Source organism: Macaca nemestrina, chromosome 2, assembly GCF_043159975.1.
Source record: "Macaca nemestrina isolate mMacNem1 chromosome 2, mMacNem.hap1, whole genome shotgun sequence".
Taxonomy (NCBI): Eukaryota; Metazoa; Chordata; class Mammalia; order Primates; family Cercopithecidae; genus Macaca; species Macaca nemestrina.
Window position 1 is genome coordinate 162,078,178 of NC_092126.1, and position 6,000 is coordinate 162,084,177.

Sequence of the window (6,000 nt, forward strand, 5' to 3'; positions counted from 1 at the left end):
AATCTAGAAAATATCCCAAATGTTAAAGATCTCCTGATAAAGATCAAGGGAAGTGTATTGAACAGGACACATCTAGAACAAGGTTAGAGACAGTTAGGGAATCCGTAGACTTTCTCACAATATCTGCTCTACATGCAAATCTTCACATTTACTGGTTGTATCAGCAATAACGGCGAGTGTTTTTAAATCCTGGTGATGTTCTTTGTTAGGGTAAACCTTAGTGGAACACTCCATGGACGTGCCTGTAAAGCATATCTGAGATGTCAGTTTGATATGTGATTTGAGTTACAGTGGCCTTTTTGTGCTGGTATATTAACCCATTAACTAGATCTGTGTACTTGAGAACTCCCCAAAGAGGGCCCTGCCACCTGTCTCCTAAGATACATGATAGTAACATTCCTCACTTTGACAGGCTGGAGAAATCCCCCTCACAAAGCTTGCTTTCAGGACTATGATTCTTTCTTAGATCCTGGATCAAGAATAAGCCACACCAGTGTCTGGCACAAGGTCTGTGCTTAGTTAAGTACTTGTTGAATGAATGCTGAGTAACAGCTTTCTAGTCACGCCTCCTAGGAATTTTCTTTGATTTTAAATTCCTTATGCCCCTTGCTATAGTTGCTCCAGGCTGAGAAAGTCACCATTGCTCCTCATATGACTTCTTCATTTATTATAAATGCTCAGTAATGATTCATAGAGTAATAGTGCCTGAGTTCTTATGGAATGAATGCTGCCGCTGTTTCTTCATAGTTCCATCCTCTTTGAAAACGTGGAAAGGGCATGTGGATCCAAGCATAGAGACCCAGCCCTCCTATCTGGGCCTTCCCTGACACATTGCTCATTATGGATGGATTTCAGAGTTTCATTCCTGGCTCCATGAGCTCCATAAGGACCCAGAGTCTGCTGATTCTGTGAGGGAAGACTCTGGGAGTTAGCAGATGCCTTGATTTTAGAGCCTAGCCAACTCTAAGCCCTTCAGTCAAATAGCTCTGACATCTCTAGCTCCTGTGGACATGGAGTTTTAACAGGGATTTCTTCATCTATCAGAAAAGGAGTTCCCAGCCAGAAACCACGCTTTGGAGGCAATCCTTGCCATTCTTCATGCAAGGATGGCTGGCTCCTTTAGCTCTCTTGCTCCCCAATATGCCAGCGTTCCTGCTCAGCCCTCCCTACCTTTGGGCAAACTATAGTGATGCTTCAGGATGCTCAGTGAGAGCTGAAAGACAAGCATTGAGGCACTAACACCAAGGTAGGAGCAGGAATCTCTGATGCCTCTGAGAAAGCTGGAACCATGACATCTATCCATTCTACATCTTCAGTCTTCCTAAGGCTCAACTTGCCATGCTCACTCCTCATTCCAAAATTAATCAAGCAGGAGGCAAGGAAGCACCTTGCCTGCATCTCCACAGACAGAACAGACCCCCAAATCTCAATCACCTGCACCTCAGGAATGGACTACATTCAGGGACCTGCAGAGACCAAAGGCCTAGAGCTGGGCAGGAAAATACACATCAAGGGCATATTGGCCTCCTCTGAAAACCAGAACAGAGGCCACACAATTCACAGAGCGGCAGTTCCTCTGTGCTGAGCACTGATAGGACCCCAGTTCGTATCTGCTGCAGCTGCATTCTGCAGGTAGACCCTAGTCAAGAAGAGGGTATCAGTGTGTGACCAGGTATCTCCACATTTTCCAGAGGAGATACCCATGATTCACAAAACTTTTCTTCTGAAGCACCACCATCATGCTGCTTGACTTCGTGCTTAAAGCACCTGACCTTTCCAACTTCAGAGCCTGTCTCCAAAAAATAAAGGATGGAAGCATTGGTTTGATTCTGAACCTGATTAGAAAGAAATAGAGAATTGATGCAGCCAGAAGTGCCAGATTCTGTGGGAGAATGCTTTGCTAAATGGTTCCATCACCTACTTTTGGAAGCCCTTTTGTTGGCTGTAGAGCTTGCCTATTGTGTGACAGGAATTTTTCTTATCCCTGATAAGTGCCTTAAAATAAACCTGAGCTTCCTCAATTTTGAGCAAGTCTCTCGAGGGATTTCCTAGCTGGGGCTATGTCTGAATTCAGTAAAACTCCCAAGTAGGCCTTAGCTTGCTTAGAACCATGACACTGAAGCTGAGTCATTTCTAACTAGCTTTGATTAGAGGTTGTTGAGGAAGTATCTGTTCTGGAAATATGCTGCCTTAAGACAAGCCCAAACCACCAAAATGGACATGAAAATTATGAAAAGAGGGACAGATAACCTAATTCCTTTGCATAAGTCATTCCACTACATTTGATGCCCTTCCTGCCACATCTCCCCTGCCCCACCCTGCCCCCATATGCCCATATGTTCACCCTCTTCCAAAACTTTAACCCAAAGTAAATTCTAAGAGGCAATTTTTTAAGCACATAACACTCTGACTAATCCTTCTGTCTATAATGCCTTGAGCTTCTGTACAATGTATGTTTTTCTTTTGAACTTACCTGTATACTGCTTAGAAGTTATTTTAAGGCATTGTGTGTTTGTGTGTGTGTGTATATACATATGTGTAAATATATACATATATAATATTTATAACTGGATTGCAAATATCTTGAAAATAAACACAATATTTTCTTCTTTATTATGTCCAATAGAGCACTAGAGATGTGTCCTATACCCAGTGGTTAACTAGTGACCTCCTTTCCCCATTTTCACAGATAATTCACTGAGAAATTAGTTGTAACCTTGCTTCCAGTAGCTATAGTCCTAAGGCTGCCACCAAGTGGCCGCCAGGACCCTCTAACTCCCAGAATGCTGAGCTTGCTGCCGTGGACAATAGTAATTTCTCTTTGGAGCGTTCCCATTGCAAATGAGAAAGAGGAAAGAAAGAAAATATCACAGCAGACTGAAATGTGTGGAGAGGTAAGGTCAGCCTGTGGGCAGTGAGCAGAACACAGGCAGTGCAGTGTAGTGTTTACATGTCAGAATCTCTGAATACGAATCATGGCTCCACCATTTTACTGAGGATAAAGAGCCTAATCTACATGTAAGAGCTTGAAGCCTAGCAGCATGAAGTTCACATTCCGTAAGTATCTATAAGTCTCTTAGTTTCTGGGAGAGCAGCCAAAGTGTGTTGTCTAGTATGACGTCTGATATGAATTTGGGCATTTGAGTTGAATCAGAAGAAGTGTTATGGGGCTGGAGTGGTCCATGATCCAACTTTCAGGTGCCCACCTGGGTGCAGGAACAAAGATCTGCTGCTCTGGCTGTAGATAGCCAGCATGAGTGAGGTGCTGCTTGGTAAGTAAATCTCTGTGGCCCTCACTGAATAGAGATGCATTGTCCCTGGTGAGGCAGGTGAACTCTCTGTTCTAAGTCAGTCATGATGACCCCACAGACAACTATTTGACCATCACAAGAATAAAACTACTGAATTCTACTGCAGGAAACTGAAATAAATAGAGAGGAGTTCAGGGACACAGGAAAGGTTAAGGAGCTACAGAGATAACATAAGGGGGCACCTAGATGGTCTCAGGGTGTGTATGGCAATTTGGGTTTTATTCTCAAGAGACTGCAGTTGATGATCTCACCACAGGTCCTTTCCTCCCACCCTGAATTCCCCTGCCTTTAGTTCTGAGCTCCAGGGACCTCTAGCTAATCCATTATCTCCTTCTCTTTTTCCCCTAAATTGCCTTGTAATTATGCTCTTTTATGATTCAATTTTCCTCTCCAAAACTCCCCTGACTGCCCCTGGTCCCAAGGGTAGTGATTCCAACGACTCCTAGAACAGAGGCCACTGGTTAGTGCCTTATGATCAACTTGAACTTCTTCAATTGTGAACAAGTCTTTCAAGGGACAGATGTCCCTGCTATATTTTAGGCATCCTGGACCCTGGCTGTGACCACTAATCCAGCCCTGGTGTTTTTTTGTCCCTACTGGTGTTCTGGTACTTCAGAGAGATGTCAGATTCAGCCCTACTGACATGGCTTGGCACCTATAGAAGCCTGCCAGGAAGGAAAAATGCAGCTGAAGACTGCTGCATCCATGCCCCAGCAGAGGGGTCCCCAGCTCCCGGACCACGGACCGGTACCAGTCCGTGGCCTGTTAGGAACCAGGTTGCACAGCAGGAGGTGAGCAGCGGAAGATGGAGCATCTCTGCCCAAGCTCCGCCTCCTGTCAGATCAGCTGCCACATTAGATTCTCAAAGGAGCGCCAACCCTACTGTGAACTGCGCACGCGAGGACGCTAGGTTGCACGCTCCTTATGAGACTCTAACTAATGCCAGATAATCTGAGGCGGAAGAGTTTCATCCTGAAACCACCCCCTACCCCGCCACCAGCCCCTTCGGTCTTCCATGAAACCAGTCCCTGGTGCCAAAAAGGATGGGGACCACTGCCCCAGCATATTCAGAAGCCCAGATCAAAGGAGATCCAGGAACTTGCTCTTCCAGTCATCACCTCCCTGTCCCCTTCCAGAATATGCATTTCCTCTGTATTGCTGATAGCAGTAATCTCTGACCCCTCCTACTGGTGCCTGTCCAGCACCAGCCCCTACTTCTGTGGATAATCTACAGTACAAGCATGGGGATGGGGCTTAAATTCTAGTAGTCCTGCCAGCTTTTTGGTTTCCCGACATATGGAGGCCAAGGAATTCAGAAAAATGATCTTTTTAAGGCTTGGCCTATGTGGTGTTTGGTACACTCTGGATCCTTCCGGGAATTTTACTCATGTAGGAAAATAACAACAGATAGGGACCCAGGGCAGAGCAAGTACACAGAGATATTTTCATACAAAATCCAAATCTCATAATTAAGGTTCATCTTCACCCCTAGAGAATCCTGATTAATGAGGACTTTTTATTTAATGACTGCATTTAAAACTAATTCTAGAGACCAGCTATTTGAGTGACACACATATCATTAGGGAGCAGTGTCAGCTGTTGATGCAGTCTGCTGGGTGTCTCAGTCCCGAACAGCTGCAGTTGATATTCAGCAACATTCTGTTGCTCATTGAAGTCCTGGATAGCCTGTAGAAGATGTTCCAAGCCCTGGCTCATGTCGGGCTTTGGAAGGGCTACGGTTCTAACTGAGCTATTAGTTTCAGTGGCCCTGCCATGGAGCCACCACTTGATTGCCCACCATGGTTTTGCCTCTTTCTCGTTACAGGCCCCATGAAGCTGCCCTGAAAATAGATACTTTTGTAAACAATATCTTTGGCTAGAGTAAATATGGAGAAAGAAAAGTGTAATGACAAAGGTAATCACAGTTAAACTACAAAAAGACCTTTTTTGTTTATTTGTTTTTAAGACCTGAATTAGCTGGGAAACATTCCATCTGTTCATATGCTCTGTATAGATTGTATAGCATAGGAAATATCTGTTCCTCAAAAGCTTGTTTTAGTCTGGGATGCTATAACAGTACCATAGACTGGGTGGCTTATAAACAACAGAAATTTATTTCCCATAATTCTGGAGTTTGAGAAGTCTAAGATTAAGGCACTGGTAGATTCGGTGTTGCATGAAGGCTCACTTCGTGGCTCACAAATGCCATATTCTCATTCATCCTCACATGGCCAAAGAAGCAAGGGAGCTAAGCACAGTGGCTTATGCCTCTAATCCTAGCACTTTGGGAGGCTAAGGCAGGTGTATTGCCTGAGCCCAAGAGTTGAAGACTAGCCTGGGCGACATGGCAAAATCCAGTCTCTACAAAAAACAAACAAACAAACAAACAAAAAACACAAAAATTCGCTGGGCATGGTGGCGCACACCTGTAGTCTCAGCTACTTGGGAGGCTGAGGTAAGACGATCACCTGAGCCCTGGAGGTTGAGGTTGCAGTGAGCCAAAATTATGCCACTCCACTCCGACCCAAGAGTGAGACTTTATCTCAAAAAAAAAAAAAAAAAAAAAAAAGACAAAAAATAAGATAAGGGAGCACTCTGGGGTCTCTTTTATAAGGGCACTAATCTCATTCATGAGGTTTCTACCTTCATAACCTAATTATCTCCCAAAGGCCCTACCCCCTCATACTAT